Below are 21,770 nucleotides of genomic sequence, written 5' to 3'. Positions count from 1 at the left end.
GGACTGCATCAATGGAAATGAATAAGTTAGCACAGTAGTTGATTTATTTATTTCCTCAGGTGCAGCGGAGTCTTAAGTGTATTTGAACCTTTTAATACAATAAATGAGGCCCGTCTTTAATTCACTTAACAGGCAATCACGGACGGGACCCACAATCTCCAAAAGTACACGTCTTTCAAGCTTTTATCTACATGACAAGGATATTAGAGTTAATAAACCCAAACAAAATGACAAAAGCAAAATCAAAAAGAATCATCACGTTCATAAAATGAAATAAAAACAAGTGCTTTAAAAAAAGACAATAACTATCTCTAACTGCAGTTTATGTTTACAAAACTATAATTGGAGTAAAAATGTTTTTTAGTCTTTATCTACAGAATGGTTTGGATCCTGAGTACACTATTTGATTGAATATAAACCTAGTAGGGCTCTGAAGTCTACAGACCAGTCAGTTAGTTGAGCTATGAAATTGAATTAAACATGGCAAAGCTGCATTTAATTGTTATGCTGCACACAAATGGAACAAGCTGCTAACAAGCAAAGTCAACCCCGAGTGTAAACGCTTTTAAATCCATCTTTCTTTTCTCCCATACCTTCGATTAAGGCCTTGTAAACATTTTTGAGATTATTTTTTTTGTTCTTATTTTAGTTACTTTAAAAAAATACGCTATTTTTGTTGATGTCTAAAAGTCTTCTGTTAATGTGTTAAAATGTTGTCAATGTACGTTCTTGAAGTAATTCTGGCAAGATGGTCTTGTTTTTTCGCTTTAGCTGTTGTTTGTAAATACGTTTGGGTGTTGTGTCTTTGCTTATGTGATGCACACCGAGGGCGGCATGATTAGCAAGGGTTAGATTCTGGCTCAGCCCTTCCTGTGTGGAGTTTGCCTGTTTTTCCCATGCCTGCGTTGGTTTCCTCTGGGTACTTTGGTTTCTTCCCACATTCCAAAGACATGCTTGGTAGGCTAATTGAGCACTCCAAATTGCCCTTGGGTGTGAGTGCGGATGCTTGTTTGTCAATGTGTGCCCTGCGATTGGCTGGCACTCAGTTCAGGGTGTCCCCCGCCTACTGCCCGATGACTGCTGGGATAGGCTCCAGCACGCCCGCAATAATGGATGGAAGTACAGCGAGTTGCATCGGGTATGAAATTTGCTGCATAAATAAAGCTGCCTTGCCCTTGTCCATGGCCCTTGTTTGGGATAAACGTGTTATACTCGCACTGGAAACCTCTGCTTGCATGAGATTTGTGCTGCTGTCGTTTGCAAAAACACTACAGGCCATTCACTGACCAACGGTCCTCATGTTGGCATTGCCTTGAACCCTTCCAGGCCCTCTTAACCTATGAGTAGCAGATAAGAAAAGCACAGCCATGAATGCATTTAAATGTAAATGTGGCTTTGGGGTTTTCTGGATAAAGACCCTGAGCTCCAACAATGACAACCCTTTATAATGCAATTAATCATCTCATTGGGCTGGAGATTAATAGCGGCGAAAAATTCAACGCATCTCGGTGCAGTGTGCAGAGATTGATTTGGTAAGCCACTGAAAAATAATGAAAGGTGCAATGTGATTGGAAGTGCACAATTTTCTGCCCTCAAATATTTACAGGGGGTAAATATTTATCAGCAAAGTGTTAAGGGACATAGACTAGCTGCCATCACTGGAACACATTTCAGGCTGATGGATGTGAATTTTTTTTTCTCCCCATGAGAGCACAATAATGACACATGCTTTTATGCCAGTGGGCTCTTTTGGATGCCCGGGAATGCTACATAAAACAGCAGCCCCCCTTTCAACATAGCCACACGCCCCAGAGAAGTACTCAGTACTGATGAATTACTGATTCATGTCATTTCAAGGTACAGGGATGTTTTATTCTTTTTATCAGAAATACATTGAACACATAGTTTTCGAAAAGAAACAGTCAAAGCGTTTCACTGTTGCCAGTCTCTTAAACGGATCATAAGGGATAACCCATTTTTCACCCGAGGTATTTTTTGATCAGGAAAACAATATCAGCTTGCCTATAAAATCTGTAAAACATATCTATGAAACATCACTCTCTGACAGTACCACGGCAAACGCGATTCATGTATATTTCAGGAACCTTCAAAGAGGAAGTCATATAACTTCATTTTAATTCCCTCTATTAAATGAAGCATCAGAATGACACTTAATAACAGTCTTAGAAGCCAGGTAGCACGGTGGAGCTCTTACAATCTTTTGTGCCGAGGTGTAAAACTGAGAGGCAGTCCATCAGGTCTTCTCAGACTATGGCCTTAAAGGTGTTTTAAGAGCGGATTAGTATGCATTGGCTGTCTTGATCCATCCGTCACCGTCCTGACAAGGCACAGGTGGCAAGAGTGAGTGCACAGACAAACCTGCAGCTACTATCTCCAAGAGTCGGCTCACCTAAACAATATGCCACTTGGTCTTTTAGTCTTGTTCCGCTTGGAATTTTCTCTATGAAATAGTGGCAGTGCAAAGTGGCACTGATTCTTGAAGCAGATATATGAATCTGTTGTGTAGAACAACCTGTTCTCACCAAATGAACATGATGGATAGTTTCCCAAATCCTTAATTTACTGGCTGAGTTCACTAAGAACATATTCTTATTCATAGTGACAAAACAGAGCATCCGTAGCACAGAAACAGGATAGCGGGAACTTGTTATGGATTTGCTGCAAATGCTTAACACCTGTAGCTCGGTTTGCAAAAGGAGATTTTTCAGGGAGTGATGGTGATCGCAATGACAAGGTATTTATTAATAATAGCCCCCGCATGCCACGGAAGCCACTGACTGCCAACGGCAATTCTGCAACCGCTTCTTTTGGCACACAACCGTATCTCTAACTGCCTCAGCTGCTGGATGCTTTGAGGCGATATTTTTATATTAAAGAGAGGCTCTGATTCACGTTTGACCTCCATTCCACATCCACCGACAAGAAAGTAAATATTCTACTTACTATGAAAGTGGAATGACAAAATTGGAAAAGTAAGGTCTCAAAAAGTCCACAAGTTAAAAAAGACAGAAAATCTGCTGATACTTTTGATTCAGTAGTAATTAAAACAGAAATACATTTTATTTTGCCCTGAGACCGTAATTAATTCCCATGGCCTACTTTTATATTTTCTGTCTTTTGCCTGGGTTCAGAGAGTTTTCTAGGTTCACAAAATATTCGCCTTCATGCTCCCTTTGATAATGCTTCACATTCTATATTCCTCCTGAAGGTCATCCCTGGCATGTGGTGGTCAACAGCATGATGTCATCAAATAATGGCAGCAGCAATATGGTTCGCCTCACTTCCATCACCGCCAAAATGTATGCAATATATGTAATCTATATTAAATGTCATGACTCATAAGTGGCTGCCCGGTCCTAACAAAAGGCGACAGCAGATTGCATGCCTCGTCAATGGTGCACTCCATTTAACACAAGCTGACAGACATACTGCAATTTGTTTCACACACTCTTTACAGCTGTCTCCTTTGCCAACATGGTGCAGGCATTTAATGCGTAGTTTTTACAGAAGCCTGTTGACCTTGAGAAAACGTGTCACATGACAATGTAACCTCACGACAATGAAATCGATGTGCAGTACATCTATTTGTGTTTGTAATTATAGCCACATCAGTTATGAGTTGTTTTCATCAGCCAGTGAGACAATAATTACATATTGCCACTTTAGTGCTCCGACTGCCTGTTAAAGACAAATGACTGAAATGCAGGCACGCTCCCGGTACATGACTGATTGCGTGTTTCAAGAGATGGGCCCTATGTTGACATTCCGCCGCCCACCAGCATCCCCGCCCTACTCTGATTTGTTTTTATATAGGCATACCTTTTTACAATACGTTGTTTTCTTTTTTTTTCAGGTTGCCTCATTTACACGAGTGCGCCTCCAAAGTCAACTACAATCTGTAAAATTTCTAATACTCTTTTCCATAGACTGGGTAGCCAATGTGATGTATTAACACTCGTGCCAAATATCAGTCAAGTACTGTGATCAATATAAATGATTGACCACTTGAAAAAAATCAGTAAACGATTTTCAGAATATATATGATGTGAAGGCTTACTTCTGATTGAGTTCTTGAGAATGAACACATTCTAATGGAAAAAAAAACCAATAATATACTGAGAAAAAAAAACATGCATTTGTGTGCATTTGTAATGGCCAGCATTATGAGAGCCTCTTATGTCAGAAAATACACATTTCAAAAATGAACACAGGGCAACAATCGACAAGTTGCCCTCACTTGAATTGGCAATTAATTCATAAAATAATAGCATTTACTCCATCTGATCAGTTTTAAGTTGTAATAACAGGGTTCACCACTAGAAGGCAGACATCACGCAAACCCATTTCCAACGTCAAGACTGTACTTTGTCATTTGAGGAGAAGATAGAGCATGTTAGGGTTAGGTCACGGCCAGAAGTCAGGGCCAAATTAAATTGAGATAAAACAAACAACTGTTGGTTCCACGCTTGTCAGTTGAGTGCTGTTTCAGAAGACGTGAAGCGTAACTTTATATCAACATCCAAACAGAATCTTTACATTAAATAAGAAAGTGCATAGCTTGTAGCAGTTGCACCTATTTTGTAACATTCACTGTCGCACAACAAATTCAATGAGTAATATAATATACAACTATTCACACGAGTGCAAAATGAATTCAATGAATGATTTAATAAACCATTTTGTGACAAAAACCTCTGTATTATTTAATAACAACTGATAAGCATATCATCGTCAAGCCAGTGAGATATTTGACGGAGCAGTCTCCATGTTGACTCAGCACACTCGTCACATAAACACATGGGACTCAAATGAACAACACAAGTCACAGATCATCAAAATCAAAACCCCTTTTCCACAAAAAAGTTGAGTGAGAGTTGAAGATTCTTAGCATGCCGCCACTGCGGGTTTGGTTCCAAGCCAATGACCCAGCACTTAAGCCATCAGGGCTCCGTTGTTGGTCCCAGGCCAAGATAAATGGGAGCGCATTAAAGACAACAATAAAGAGGAATATTGCTTAACACAACGAGCTTTTCTTCTCAGCTATCCTCATGGCTACAGAGCTCAACATTGCATCATCTTCAAAATGTTCTGCAAGACACTGCGAGTTAGGAAAGTTTATTCTTTTGATGTTTAGTTTTGTTTCATATTCTTCTAAAGGAAAAAACTACTACAAAAGCAAATAACAAATATCAACTTAATGCCTTGTGTGCACTGATAACCTCCCACAATGTCACAATACTACCCGATTTTTGGACAACATTCAAGAAAATGTTTGAATGCTTTGTTTGAAATCTAAGATGTTTGAATGTTGGTGTTCAATAGTCACAGGAAAATTACTATTAGCCTTGCATAGCAACAGCAGTTCATTCCTGGAGATGAATGCTGTGAATGGCCTTTCGGCAAAGACAAAATCCAGCAGCTCCTTTACACTGGAGTACCACTTTCAAGGCAAATTATTTTCCCTCCCCACTATGCGGATTGCTCTGTTTTTTTTCGAATGGAACATCTTTCCAGCAGTTACATATTTTCCTCAGGCAATGGCTGCAAGCTGTAGCTCTTTATGTTCAATATTTTTCCTTCAACAACATACAGAGTCAAAACGTTGTCAGTTCCATCAAGCTGCGTGATCCCAGACGCTGTGCCTGCTGTGCGTTGACTCGGGTGTTGAGTTGTCAGATTACATCATGGTGGTCGTACGCAACCATACATTAGTCACACGGGGGCAACAGAATGTCTTATTCCTACAGCTGCTCTCGTCTCCCAAGGAGCCCTCCATGCTGTAAACATCCAAGAGCAACCACACAGATCCATGAAATGGTAATTTTTCACATCTGTACTAGAGATCAACTGAGCATCAGGCGTCAAGATTTTGATCAAAAACAATTCTTGTCGTAGTGCCAGTGTTTATCATTACGGGCATTTCTATGTTGTTGTTCCACAACATGCACGGTATTGACACTTTGCAGAGCATATTGGCAACATTCAGCATCGTCCCTCTGCTTTGTACCATTCTCATCCCTAGAAGCTTGTTTCGAAAGTGTGGAAATAAGTCACGTCGACACTGCACCCCCCACAAGGCCTGCCTATTAGCTAGTAAACACAGTGACACATTTAGTAGCACAAGACCCATTATTTTTCTTCAGGAATCAATAGAGACAAATTTAGGTCTGAGAGGACCCGTGATGCCAGTAGTAACACTTTACTCCGATATGACAGCTTTTTTTTTTCGGTAACAAATTTGATCCATCTATCAATATTAATTTGATCTCCCACTACTTTTTCCAGACCAATCATCAGATTAAAGTTACTTATCAAAGTAATTATGTATACCTATTTTTCCAAGTCAAAACACATTTTCTTTTGTCGGACTGTTTTACAAAATAAACTCCTAATTGTTCATTTAAAATACATTCTCTGAAGGTTTATTCACAATGTTGCTACAATAAGAATAAAGCTATCTGAAACCTCCCTTGCAAATAATGCAAAATAGTTCATAGCACCTGATAAAAGATGCTGGAAGTAGACAGCCAAATGGTTACTCAGTGCTGTTGAATGATAGATGAGATCAGAAATTTGAGATCAAATCGAGCAAGTTTCATTAAAGTTTGACGTAAGGGGGTTGAGTGACGGCTAACGTTACCCTCCGCTGCATGTGCCACTGAATGCATTCAAAGTGAAAATACGATCAGTATGCTCCATTTGAAAGAGCCAAATGTCACACAGGTAAAATTTGAATTGGGTGACAGCTTCAATAGTTATGTGACTGTCAATGAAATAGTCTACCATAGACAGATACATAAATAAATACATACATCAATTAATTAAGTAATAAAACAATATATTAAATCCCCTGCGACCCCCTTGAGAATAAACAGTTCGGAAGATGACTGACACAGAAATAGGTGGTTGCACCCCCTTGACATTCAATGAGCACCTACAGTATACCTTACCTACTTACTTTTACTGTTTCGTCCAGTCTACCTTCTTGACTCAGCCATGGCCTTGGCACCCTGTGTCACACTTGGCTGGACCTAAGCGTCATACTGTACTCATCTGTGAGTAAACCTTAATCTGACATCACATGAAACTCCTTTTCCCTGTCCTTTTAGGAAATCCAGCCTACACTTGAGTCCAACCACCAGTCAATGATTTTTCACTTTAAAATTGTTTCAACTTTCGTGTGTGTAAATGATGAAGTCATCACGCATTTAAATCGAGAGATCTTGTACAGACCAAACACATCCTGGCTATTCCAAAAATTAAACTGTTTATATGGCTTTTTAAACTAAACTGTGTGGCCAAAAATGCGGTATGAAATCACTGCATTTAGGCTTCCTTGGCAAAATTGACTGGAATACACTTTTTGATGAATCAAAATGAAAAGTAAGTCGAAGTAAATAGCAGCGATACTTTGCTGTAAATGAGTGACATGTTTTATTCATAACAACACACCAATGTTGCCCACTGGGAGACTTTTCGCGGGCCTCAAACTATTCGAATGACAATTCCCCATGGAATTCTTGTGACATGATAAAAGTTCAAGTAGACAAATGCTTTCAACACCCTCGCCTCTGGGAATCTACTGCATGGAATATGTACGATGTACAGTACTTTACATTGTATACGGTACGGATAAAAACACATCCGAACGGCCGCCAATTCAGATTCGCTCTGATATAGTGCAAAGTGTGACCACAGATTAATGTGATGGAAGGGATACGTACCTGTCTACAAAAGTCCAAGATTAACTACAAGGACCCTAATTTGGATTTTAACAGGATGTTGGTTAGTTTTGATGAAAAGTTTCAGAAATCTATTCATTCAAATTGAAACATATATCATTTACACTGCATCATATTGAGTTTTACTTTATCACCTTCATGCTGCCCACCTCATCTAAAGAAATCTGGGATGTGCGGTAATGGGCAATGAGAACCCTACTGGTAGTAGTTTATAGCTAATAAATATCAAGCAATGTTTAAATCAGCAAATTCACTGATTTATGTATATATATATATTGTGTGTGTGTGCAGGTTTAAGAACAAAATGGTCTCTGATCGACAGGTGACACCACCACCAAAGCGGCAGTCATCTAAAGCTCTTCCATATGACGTTGACATCGGAGAGAACAGACACCTCCGCTTGAGTTGTCTTAATGAAAAGATTTCAGAGACTGAGCATGACGAGGGAATGATCCACTGGGAAACGACACAGCACAGTACCTGAAAAGATGCAATACTGAGGTAAATCAAGTGAGAGGGATATGGTGTGTCTGTGATAATAATCAGAGAGAATTTACATTTTGCAATGATTATCTTTTGACCGTTGCTACAGATTATTATTATTTGTTCATTAATTTAGCCCAAAATATAAGTTTGATTCATCTTACTGTTGACGTTAAAATCTTTAGATTGTGATCTTGTACGCATGAGCTAATTATAGTACCAAGTAGAAGATCTTCCTGTTTGAGTCCTTGCATACATTAGGAAAGACTGCACACTCCCTACCCCTGCTTCTAAATTATCATACTAAGATTTGAAAGAGTCACAAGAAAACCATTCATATATTGTAGCTAAATGTCAGAACGGGGTTGAGGAAGCAGAATGCGTTTATTGTTCCTTCACACATTTTTTACCATGAGATGCATCTGTTATGATTGCCACTGTCCTGGTTTTTGCACAAATATCAGTCCGCGCTTCACTAAATTACTATTATCCTTCTTCAACTCATCAGTAATCTAAACCAGAAGTCTCCTTTTTTCTGTGCAAAGGAGTGAATGTAGCTCACTCAGCTATAAAGCTTGACCTTCAATTTGAGGGGTAGATCTGAGCTCCCTCTGTAAAGCTGACATATACCCAAAGCTGCATGGGAAAGAAGGAAGTCGGTTAGTTGATTTCCATCCATTTTCACAAGGGTCGCGGGTGTGATGGAGCTCATCCCAGCAGTCTTTGGGCAGTCGGTTGGGTACACCCTGAACTGTAGAAATGAACTGTGATCAAACTGTGAATGAAATGAAAGGCATGGATCTATCATACAACTTTCTCCTAACTGCTGTTTGCACCTGACTGCCATGATCAGAGGTTGATAAAGTAGCCAAAAATTAGACTCAACTAAGAGTTCTGTCAGAATATCACTCAAATAAAACTACTAAGTTGCTGTCCGTTAATTATTTGAAACCTCTGCATGTGATATGAATTTTCAATCAGAACAAGTTCAGTCCATGTCAATTTTGCCATATACAAAGCAGCCATATGTGGATGTGTATTGCTCTCTTGCAATAAATTAAACACATCAGTGGTAGTATCACAAAAGGAGTTCACTCCCAAAGCAAAACAAACATGGTATAATTTTTGGGTTGTTGACTAAAGTTTAGTCGCTCAAGATAAATTAAACAATAAAGCAATAAATTAGACAGTATCACAAAAAGCGTGCACAAAAGAGTGCAAAACGAACATGGTGTAAATGTTTTGTTGACTAAAAGTATAGTCGCTCAAGATATGTAGTGGTTTTGTGTCATTTCAGACAAAATGACTTTCCAGACTTTCCAAGAGGTAGAAAAATATTTTAATTACCCTTACACAGTTGTCTATTGGCGACTTTAGACATGGTGGTGACAAGCATTGATTTCCCTAAATTTGAAAAGCCCAAGTGGTTGTGATAAAATCATGACGAATTGTCATTGTTAGTAGAGAGGGCATCTGCACGGATCTGATGACGTTGCGGTTGCCTGCGGAAAAATGACCTTTTGTTTGTTTTTCTGATGACAGGAGGGGAGACTCATATTTTTCAAAGTGTGGAAAAATGACCTACCCTTTGGTCATTGGGTCATTCTGAATATGCTGCCAAATGGTCGTCATTAGTGTGGTCAGAAAATAACCTTCCATCCCAAGTACTGTAAGTCGACTTTTTAGATTTGAAAATTATAGACACGATTTGTAGATGGGCTACTCTCATACAAACTAGTGAAGTGTGGTTTTTACTCAGGTCATACAGAGTTTGTTTATTACTGACACCAAATTAAAATGCTGTATCAATGGCGCAGTGCGTCAATATTTATGGACTCTGTCTATTTAGCCACTTAAATGATGTCTTCAGTAATGTCCCCTTTATTAACCTCCCAGCTCCTCCTAGCTGGAGCGTTGTGTTTATGGTCACACAAAGTGGTCATTAGGTCATGCCTTATAATGAACTGTTGATAACAAGACATTTATACTTGTGTGTGCGTGAAATATTTTCTCCAAACGGCGTCACTGCATTAGACTCAAGCAGCGAAGAGTGACACATGTTGAATTGCATGCACTTTTCACAGTGTGGGGCCGAATCTAATTATGAGTTAAAGATCTAGTGGTCAACACAAGAACACTTAAGTGTAATTATTCTGTTATCATAAAACAAGCTTGAATGAAAATGCTGTATGTATTTGTATATTGTAATAAGAATCCAAATGTTATCCCAATTATTAGCTGTCAGAAGCCAATTGTCTTTCATGTTCCTGCAGCTTGCCCCTGAAAGGTTAACCCCCTCACAGCCAATCGTTGAGTCCCTCCGGCAGACAATACCGAGGGCACTCGATATTATTGCGATAAAGAACCAAACAAGACAGAAAAGTTAGAAACCAATAAGGACGCGTGTGACTGAAATCCAATTCCAGTGTGATACTATCTTGCACATTTCCTGTCTTTTTTTCACCCTCTTCTTCAGCTGCGTTCCAAATTTTACTCAGTACAAATGAAAAAAACAAATATATTCTCAGGGACCAAGTTTTCAATACACACTTATTTCCATGAGCACTATATATTAGGGATGAGCTGGAAAGTCATACTCTATTATGTAGTTGTTTTAGGTTTTGTTGAATAAAATTTAGTTGTATATCTTTATATGTCTGTCTATACGTCTCTCTCTCTCTCTCTCTCCACTCTCTCTCTCTATCTAGTCATCACTTCATAAAATTCATAGCACTCTCAGCCAATATCCAATTTGTTATTTTTTTTTGGTCCCACAAAGGTATTGTTTGGAAAAGCTAAGTCAACGCAATATTTCTTGCCAATAACATGTATAGTCAGTGAGACATCTCAAATATGATCATCAGGATTAAGTCTGACCATTTATGGTCAATTTATAAGATTACATTCAAAAGGCACTCGGAGTATTGACCACCATCAAGGTGGAACAATTACCACTTCTCCGAATCAAATACCACTTTGTGTTTCTTCTGAGAAAGACGGCTAACAACATGGAAAAAGAGAACTGCTACATTTTGTGGAACTTGTGACATACTCATATAAAGTTAGGGATATGTGACAATTAATGTCAGGTGGAAAAATTAATGTCAGCATACATTTTTAATGCATATGTTTTCACTACAAAATGTGTGGGCTCTCTGCTGAGTCCCAAAGGGACTTATCAAAAAAGAAAGGGTACGATTCTAAATGCACCTTGGATTAGATTGTGATTCAGAAGGCTCCTCTTTCAATTATCGATGCAATGCTATACATCTTGAGTCCATGCATTTACTCTACCTGTAAATGTATTTTTCAAAATGTGTGATTATTTCTTAAAGTTTTAATGATCCACATTTACACGACTAAAGTAAATTATATATGAGTTTGTTTCCATTATTTATTTATTGAAACTAAAACGTAATGAATTTGGGGAGTGAAAGGGTGGATGCACCATCATTTACCGCCGGCAATAAATGTTACCCCATAATCATTTACAATCTAGAATGGAAATATAAAAATCTCTCTCTCTCTCTCTCTCTCTCTCTCTCTCTCTCTCTCTCTCTCTCTCTCTCTCTCTCTCTCTCTCTCTCTCTCTCTCTCTCTCTCTCTCCTCCCTCTCCCTCTCATATCAAAAATATTTCTTTAAAATCCTTAAAATAAAACCTTCCCATTGTATTCTTTAAAGAATGTTCACTTTACCACATCCTCTTAAGAAAAGGTTAAATTGTTTCAGCCTTCATTTAATATAACTCGTCTTCCTGTGACAACAATCAATATGACTTCTACCGACACAAAAAATCATTCATTATTTTCTCACCTTGTCATTTTAGTTTGTGTGCTTTACAAATGATTAGCATTTTGCTGGCGCGAATTGTGTTAAGTCCTCTACTTATTCAAATATTTTGAGTCCTTGAGCTTTTGATTGCTTGAGAGATCAACATCTCTCATTTGATTATTGCATCTGCGGTTTAGTTTTGCAAGTCAAGATAAATTAGTCAAGGTGTGTTCATGCAATATGTCAATACCATAATGGTGGAGTAAGTAAGGCTGAATATTAATTTCTATGCTGGTTATATCAGATAAGGTTTGTAAATGTTCTTGTTTTAACAGCCCCTGCGAAACTTTCCATATCTATTTTTAATTATTAAAAACAAATGCTTTTGGAATGTAAGTGTAAGCAACATCCAAATGTTCCACTAGTAACTAGTAAATTTGTAATAAGCTTTTGATCTATGAATGCTGTCTTTCTTGTGATTTTGACATTGTGAGACCCAGATGACACCTAACAATGATTCAACCATATGTTTCCCTTGGATCAGGATTTTCTCAGAGGCTTAGGGTGTCACTATGTTGATTTTTAATGTAAATGCCAACTAATGGATCAAGCATTTGATGACAAGTTGTGGAAAAACATTTGAAAAGAGCACATCAGGAGGTATTATGTGATAGTAGATAGCACTTGTGATGTAGCCAACTTAAGTGGTGGGTGCCCTAAGAATGTATTTTATTTTTTCATATAAAACCTCCACTGAGCCAGACGTAGTAAAACGTTTACGTGGCAGTCACTTCTTGAAGTTTTATTGGGGTGAGGGTCTAACTGCAGTAACACTTCTTACCTTGGGAAATCGAACTGACAGTCTATATTAAGCGGAGACGCCACAAAGTTTAACCACCGCCGGGCTGTCGGAGCAAGATGTCAAAGCGTTGCCAAGACACACACAGGAGTGTGTCTCGTTTGACATATCACTCAAGTGCGGAAGAGGCAGTGTCACGGTTGGAACAGCACTTCTGAGCAATGCTGCAGGTAACTGTGAAATCTCTGGAGGCAGCATTATGCACCTTTTGTTGTCTATCTGGCAAGCAAACAAAGTGTGACTTGCCCTTGAAGGATGTATTTTAGGAAACTATGCCTAAACTTAATCTTGCATCAGTGAGCCTCTCCCTGAACTGAAGGGGTAAGAGCAAGTGCGTGCATGTGTGTGTGAAATGAGCATGGCGGACAGAACGCACTGTGTATTTTGGAAAAGTCGACATCAATGGACACGCTAATTAGTCTACTGTAATTACAGCTTTTAAAGGGGAGTGCATGGTCGATGCTGAAAAGCACTGGTGAATCGGTAAGGTAACCATTCGATGAACCATAATCGGAGTGAATCCAAACAAACGCATAGCTACAATTTGCTTTTTCAATTGTTTTTTCAAGTATGTGAGAAAAGCTTCTTTTGTGCCAAAGAAAGTAATGATGATTATCCAAATTATTATTTCTTGTTATTTGCACTCATTCTTGGTCATGCTATTTCCTATGGAAGAGGAGAGAGTTTTCCATATCCCTCTTTTGCACTTTGTATTAAAATGGATATTTAATGAAAATGTAGACTGAACATGGTTGGAGGTAAGAGACAGAGGGGGCAATAGAGCAGAAAAAAAGATTCAAACAATAACTTTATGTAGGACTTAACATGGATGAGGAAGGCTGTGCTACACCCATTGAGGAAGGACCGCAATGAGCGGCAAATGGGACATGACTGGACATGACGGGAGCAGTGAGCCAAGCAGTGCCACCCGAGTGTGATGAGAGTGCCTATGCCGTATCAATCACTCCTGTAAAGAATTAGATTACGAATACAAGTTACTCAACACGGCCACGTGTACGCATGAGTTTTCAAAAATGTCTGGAGGAGCAGAGCAGGCACAGCGGCAATGGCCTAAGACTGTACTTTATTTTCAAAATGATAAAAATGAGTTTAAAAAAACCAAAATCTCAGAATTGTGATTCACATTTGACATTACATTGCAGTTATAGATACCAACAACTTTGGCAAATAAAGAATTATTTAGATGATGCCCCATAGTATGACACTAACTATGACAACTGGGGCTCTTTGGTGTTGCATCCCTGGCAGAACCTTTGACAGAAAATTGACTTCAAAATGATCATTTACAATTTGAAAAAAAATCACTTAATGTACCACAATGGAATCAACTGGAAAATGAGCGAAGAAAATCTTGGCCAATGGTTTGTTTTTGTACTTGTTAGCTTCTTTGTTCACTCACATGTATCATGCTGTTCAGTTAGCACTTTGTTTCTCTGCTCAGTTTACACCAGCTCACTGCATCGTTACAGTGCCTTGAAATCTACCCTCGCTGCGCTCATACTTTGTTTTATCAGACAGGATCGTGTGAAACTTTCTGCTTTATGCATCTGCGTGTGCTCCACTGAAGCACGGAGCAACAAAAAAATGTTTGGGAATGTTTTGATGTTGACATGAAAATAAGTATTTACGTAGACATAGCCCTCTGCATGACAAGTTGGTAACAATGAGCCAACCCCAAAAAGGGTGCTTTAAATGAATGAGTGCAGATTAGATGGAATGCCAAGGTTCCATTCTCATGATTCAGTTCCACCATTTGTGCTCAGTGAAGCATGTGCGTGGTAACTTGAATTAGAATTAAATGAGCTGATTTTCAACAATGAGTGTCAAAGCTAAAGAGCAACATCATGAATGCTCTCTGTCTACTTAAATGTGCTGTGAAGAAGAATTTAGGACATTCGGAGAGTTAAATTTCTTCTAGAGAAGCAGGAATAGGGTACTACTAAAAGACAAAGCACATCTGATGCACAGGAACACACACAGATTGCAGGTACGCTCGATTCATTTGACAGGGTCTGTACTTGAGCACCAATCAATACTAAAGCCATGAGGAAGTTCTCAACAGCGTCCTTGGTTTTCAGCACTCTAGTTGAGAAATGGCACAGTTGACTTGGTCACATCAAATATTATATTATATCATATTATATTATATTAACTTTAATTGAACATTACATATTATATCATATTATATTATATTAATTTATATTATATTATATTATATTATATTATATTATATTATATTATATTATATTATATTATATCATATTATATTATATTAACTTATATTATATTAACTTATATTATATTATATTAGATTAGATTAGATTAGATTAGATTAACCCTAATTTATTATATTATAATTTATTATATTATAATTTATCATATTATAACTTATTACATAACAGCCATGTAAAGCAAATATCAGAATGATAATTATACTGACATTACAGTACATACTGTATACTGTCCCTATAAAAGCGTAACTCTATGGCGAGGACAGAAGGGTGCCCAGCTCGAGGAAGAAGGATGGACTGGCAAACTTTGGTGCCCACATCTGCTCGTATCTTGTGATGGTGGTCACGTCGAAAATCTGACAGCCATTCTGCATTCTTTCATACATTTATTAGTCCCCCTCCATTGAGAATCACTGCTGATATCGCAAAATAAGGTTTGTATTCTAGTTGACCAGTTTACAACAAACTTAAACAGCATAGGTGTTCACCATTGTTGTGAACACAGAATAAACTTGGAAACTATTTTTCCTCTCGATATCACTCGTCCGGCTGCCGTCAAGGTGCACAGGGCTTACAAATGGGATGTCATACTACACTTGCATTAAAACTGGAATTCACAACATTCAAGGAGAGAGAGATGCTCCCATGCTGTTAAAAATATATTTTGTGAAAAAAAGCCAATTAATTAATCAACTGATTTTTCATCTAGTTGATCAAGGCAATTTAATCAATTTGATTACCGTTATGACACCAAACATAATCATCTGATAAATAAACTGGTAATTTGGCAGCTAATGAGAAGAAAAATTAACAGAAATAAATGTAATTTTCCATTATGCAGTTTAAGAGGATGTATTTGGTTGATGGAAATTCTATCTAATGATTGATTACTGTCATAGTTATGTTTTATTGTTACATTTGGGGGAAAAAAACATATATCTAAATGTAATCCAGGTCTCCCAGAGATTTGTAAAGCAATTTTGACCCTAAAAGTATGCTGTAATATTTTTGATTTGTCACACAATAGTTAAGATGAAAAATTTCATGGCGTATCAATGGTTTGAAACTATGAAATATTCTGCTCAAACACTGATTCTGTGCTTCTGTGCTAATTTGCTGGGTGTGGTGCATCCTTACGTCCAGGATTCATTTGTCTTGCTGGAAACTGTTTATTCTGAAATTGGATTGGCTTCTGACGTACACATCTGAGTTGAAGTCTTCATCCATTTTATTTCTTTTGATTTTCATCCAGCCCGTCCATATAACTGTAGCAACTGGGGCTATTTGGTGTGGCTAATTGTTGCACTGCCACAGCCAGAGTCACTGTGAGGGAAAAATCCAAAAAGTGGGCCAGGAAAGGACCGGCCATCTGGAGCATGGGGAGAGCTTCTGATGGACTGGCAGCCTCCACTTCTCATGAATTCATTATTGTTTGGAAGCCAACTTAACTCCATTTACCATGCGCGTTTCTGTTTGTTCAACTGAAAACATTACAGACAGAGGGAGTTTAACATAAATTGTCAATAATAGATGAAGCAATACTGCTTTCTGACGCCTTTGATAAACCGAGGAAATGTGCACAACTGATGTAAAAGAACCGAAATAACACGTAATCGTTTTTTTTTTCTGTCCTTAAGTGAATTTATTGTATCTTCTAAGGATTAATACATATTTTGGGCATTATATGCATCATTGTTTTTTGTTGCTCTTTAAGGAAATGGGAGCCCTCCTTGGGGAATTGGTGTGGTACGCTGCCTGATGTATTAGTAATCCAAAACACAAGCATTTAGATTTCTTGGGTGTTGTTTTGTTTTTATGAGCCTGCTGAGCGAAACACACCCTGAGTGATTTTTAATCTTTCCATAGACCATACACGTGGTTGTTATTATTTCCATAAACATATTTTTTATCACAGTCGCCTCACTGTTATCTTTTGAAATTCCAGGATAAAGTTGGAAGAAATGTTTCTGCAATATTTTGAATTCTCGATTTCTAAAATTTGCATAGCTTGACGAATGTCCGATTCCCCTGTGTAACTCTGGGAGAGGGCAAAGAATGAATACACAGCCTTCATTCATACCTAATTGTTGTACAGTGAATTATTGAAAAGTACTATAGATGTTTGATCGTGAAAGATCTTATAATGTGACTATTATATTTCAGTACACATCTTTGCGTTGTTAGAGCCTACTTCTAAAATCAGGACAGATACAAAGTTGGTGTGACAGTAATGACTATGGGCTTCTACTTGAAGAATGTCCCATCTGAAGCAGATGCAGCAGCAGTGGAGATACACTTGGTTGTAAGAGAACAAAAAGGAGGAGCTAATTAAAAATAATGAGGCGCAAAAAATGTACCAGTCAGATTTGGGGGGGTCTCTGAACCTATTTACAAAAATAACTAAATGTATTTTCATACTCCTGTTTAAGAAGATTTCACAGAAAAATAAAAAGCTAATGAAATGAGAAAGCATAATACCTGTAAAGGTTTATGAAGATGGATTTGTTTTCAATCTTGACCTGACCAACAATATTTGTCATGCAATTTACAATAATTTTTCTATTTATTTCAATATTCCAATGTTAAATTGTTGTTGGCATGTAGGAAATAATCAACCATTCAATCGGATGGCACAATAGGGATTTTTTTTTTAAAGGCGTGCAAGTGATTTACAATCAATTGATATACATAACCTTTGGCAGAGAACTTATTTGCACACAGACATTTAGAGACTCTATTTTGGTAGACTGGCACCCGTAAATTTGGCTCAAAAACAGGCGTAACTTCATTTCCGTGTCAGCACAAATATAGTCTAGTGTTTTTGGGGCCGAGTGCACAAAGCAGCCTCGCCCACAGCGCCCCTGCTAATTTGGTGACCGAAAGTAGTCAGTGTTGGGCGTGAAGGCCAGCGCATGGTCACTTTCGTGCAGGGTCATGTATGTGAATTTGGTAGATACACTATGCCTCACTGGGCGTTTCTGCCTCTCTCACCAGCGCATCTGCTAGTTTGGTGAAAAAAAGGACACAAAATTCCCGACCGAAAAAAGGCAGGTCCAATTCCAAATGCAGGCAATCGTATGGTATATTTGATCTAGGTGCAGAGAGACAAATCAGCGCTCTGTCCTGGACAAAGTCATGACAGTTATTTCATTTGTGAATCACACACCATCGTGGGACAATTCTGAATCGTTATTTGAACAGATTATAATCCTCCTCATCATTTTAACTCATTATACTGTATTTTAAAAGCACCCAGTCACTACTGTTTGTTTGTGAACTCCCCCCTCCCCCAAATCCCCTGGTTGACCAAATGTATTAACATTTATCAGCTGATCGATAGAATAATGTGCACGTTGAAGGGCACTTGCTGGGACAGAGGCCGTGGAAAAAAGTCCTGACTATGGAAATGTTTAACAGATGCCAATCTTGCCAGCTTCAGTTGTACTTACCATTGGAGTTATATGGCAATGATGAACCGGACTTTAAGCTCTGCGGTTAGTGCCCGGGGTTGCCGGGACCACCGGGCTTGCCAGGGCACGGCTACGATCCCCAATTAGGGTGATGCTTTTGTTCCCGCAACATCAGGCACGGCAGAGTGGGATTTGCGCTTCGACCTGCCTGATTTTGATGTAAATGAGGGTACACCTTGCAGAATGGCAAAGAAAAGTCTACTTCCATCCCACAACAGAGCAAACGCCCTGCAACCCCAAATTCTACCAGCGCAATGTGTAGCAAACCACCAAGAGAAAGAAAACCCCACACATGCACATTCTTGCACCCGGAATGAAAATAGGGTCCTTACTACTTAATTGGACAACCGTATGAAATGTCCAGTACAGCATTAAAATTAAAATAACCACTGTGCGGGCTACTCAGAGCAGACCCTAAGGGCCTCATTGGGTTTGCAATCCTCCACCACACCTATTTGTTTCCCTGTCATTCACCTTGTGGCTACAGTCTGGTCTAGTCTAGTCACTCGGAAAGAAATATAGACATAAAAATCCCATCTGGGAGTCAGACTACTGATTGCTTGAAACAATATAATCAATGGCCGCCTACACAAACATCTTGATAATTTCCTAATTAGAGCAGCCAGCTATATTGCTTGCAGACAGAAACAAATGTTATAAATCTCTTAAAGCTTGCATATCAAACACTGGGAGGGGGGGGGTTAACTTTCGGAATGTATTAACATGATGAAATGGTACATTTGATGGCTACGTTTACATGGCAAACCCTTCTTTAATCTGATCAGAGGTCTGATTAAAATTAGGATAAGATGCATTGTTTTCAAAATGTTTGATCCGATTAGTCACACTTTCGGGCACAAGGCATTTTGACTGATCATATAGTGCAATTTTCTCAGTTATCAGTATTTCTGCATGTTATGGTATGATTATCTGTGTTGCATAATGAAGATTTTAATTAAACATGGGCAGATGTCGTGTAGCTTCCTGTCGCTCAGTATCTTCAATAAATCAAACTAGTTGACTAACTAGTTGACACTTAATCACTGTTGGTTGCATAGAAGTGCACTCCAGTTTAATCATTTTCTTCAACATGTGATTAAGCATCTTAATTTCACACAGAACATTTGTAGATGCATTGATTAAATCTGTTTATCACCAATTTTCCAGAGCACTTCTTAGACCAAATGGTGCTGTGTCCTCAGTTGACTGAAGTAGGTTCTTATTGTTGGAGTGCCATCTGAGGGATACCACACTGAATACTCAGTCACGCAGCCTTGTTCAAGAATTTCATCTGTATTACCCCGCCAAAGTGAAATCGATGAAAATGTTATGTTTAATTGTTTGGAATAGTTGTCTTAACACCCATCTGTGTCGGTTGAGCTTCATGAGAGAGATGGAACTTGTGTGTCATGTTAATGATCTACATCATATATTGTGTCTGAAGGGAACAGATGAATGATTGATTTGATTGATTCTTTTTAAGTGAAGCCCCAAATGATTCAGGAAATTGCTTGCCACTGAAAAGATGATGCATTTGGACATTCTCATCTAAAAACACGAGCACATTTAGCCAGTTACACACTACAGCTTTCGCAGGGAGATCTTTTTGTGTCACGGAAAAAAAGTTAGTCCCCGGTCTATTGCATTCGTCCCAGAAATGTTAGCGTTAAAGCAATAAGCTTGAGTGTCCCTTAGGATGTCCTCCATAGGGATAACATATGTTTATTTTTTGATGTTTAGTTGACGGGCAAAATGAATGTGTGTGTTCTATTTGGATCAACAACAGACAAACAAGCATTTATTTATTTTTTATTCTTGCAAGAGCTCACACTTGTTTCAATGTTGTCGCTGTGGACTAAGAGACTTTGATCCCATAAAAGTTCTAAGTGACTTAATTGATGATATATTTTGTCCACTGAGATGTTTGACAAATTTGATTCCAATCCATTTAAATGGATATGGAGAAACTTTAAATAGTGCTAATTGTCTCATTATCCCATTGATGACCTTGGAGACATTTTATCATACTTTGTTTTGAACTGATCTGCACAGAACCACAATTTACTGGCATTTCAATCCTGACATTCATGGGACTTACCATATGCCTTCTCATGAAAATTGGCTTGTTCACAGAATATTTTCACATTGATTTCCTAGCAAATCATGGCCACAACAACAAAGGCCAGAATGCGGAAAAAACAACACCCTGTCCAAAATATTACAGTAAAAGTGCAAAAAACTCAGGTCAACGTTAATCCTTCCAATCACATATCAATACTTTATACTAAGGACAATGAGATTGTTATATAGGTCAGCATGAAAGAGGATTTAAATGTGCAGACACAAAGTACAGCCCTTCAGATGCCATTCAAATAACAAATGCTCCTTTTTCCTTCTTTCTTACATCGACGGCTGTGCTGCGGGATATTATTCTGCTGTCCTGGTTGCAACCCCAACAAACCACTGGTGGGTGGAAAGACGACGAGGAACGTTTGTAGAGATATCAAATGAATGCAGAGGTCTCATGTTTACAGGCCACATGTGGATGCACAGGAATACTTTCTTTTAAAAGCAGATAAACATAAACACCAACTGTGGTTTTTAATGATTTTGAAAAATTATTACCACAATCAAGGAAGAATTTAGAATTTCCATGCATGCCAAATAAGTAGGCCAACGATTAGTCATGATAATTAAAGTAGTATAAATGGGTGGCTGGAACTGGTACACTTAAAAAAAAAAAAAAGAACATTTTTATTCTTTAATACATAAGCTGTTATTACTTTGGTTCTGAGACATTCTCAGTGTGAAAATGTTAAGAGAAATGATTACATGTTAAAATAAATCGAGATGACTCCTGTTAGCTCCATTTCTTGCCTCTTTCGCTCTCTTAGACGCGCACACACACACACACACACACACACACACACACACACACACACACACACACACACACACACACACACACACACACACACACACACACCCTACTGTAGCCACATGTAGAAATTGCTCTCACTTCCTCTCAGTCACTCTCTCACTCAGCCAGTATATCTTCTATCATTCTGTCACAAAATGGTACAAGATCCAAAATTGTGCCACAGATGGTTGTCTTAGTGGGCTCCCTCTCAGAGTTTATTTGCACCTGATCTCCCCCACCCTCTTCTGATT

The 21,770-nt window shown here is 38.4% G+C and overlaps 1 long non-coding RNA gene across 2 annotated transcripts in view; it reads left to right on the top strand.

Moving 5' to 3' along the window:
• Positions 1-21,411, top strand: part of LOC147060746 (uncharacterized) — a 94,310-nt gene extending 72,899 nt beyond the window's left edge. For both annotated transcript variants that reach the window (XR_015065552.1, XR_015065553.1), the window contains exons 3-4: positions 8,055-8,264; positions 21,078-21,411. This is a non-coding gene — a long non-coding RNA (uncharacterized LOC147060746). The remainder of the gene's footprint in view (positions 1-8,054; positions 8,265-21,077) is intronic.
• The last annotated feature ends 359 nt before the right edge of the window (positions 21,412-21,770 follow it).

Source organism: Syngnathus leptorhynchus, chromosome 2 (genome assembly GCF_054491065.1).
Source record: "Syngnathus leptorhynchus isolate UIUO chromosome 2, UIUO_Slep, whole genome shotgun sequence".
Taxonomy (NCBI): domain Eukaryota; kingdom Metazoa; phylum Chordata; class Actinopteri; order Syngnathiformes; family Syngnathidae; genus Syngnathus; species Syngnathus leptorhynchus.
This window is presented reverse-complemented; position numbering and strand designations above follow the sequence as displayed.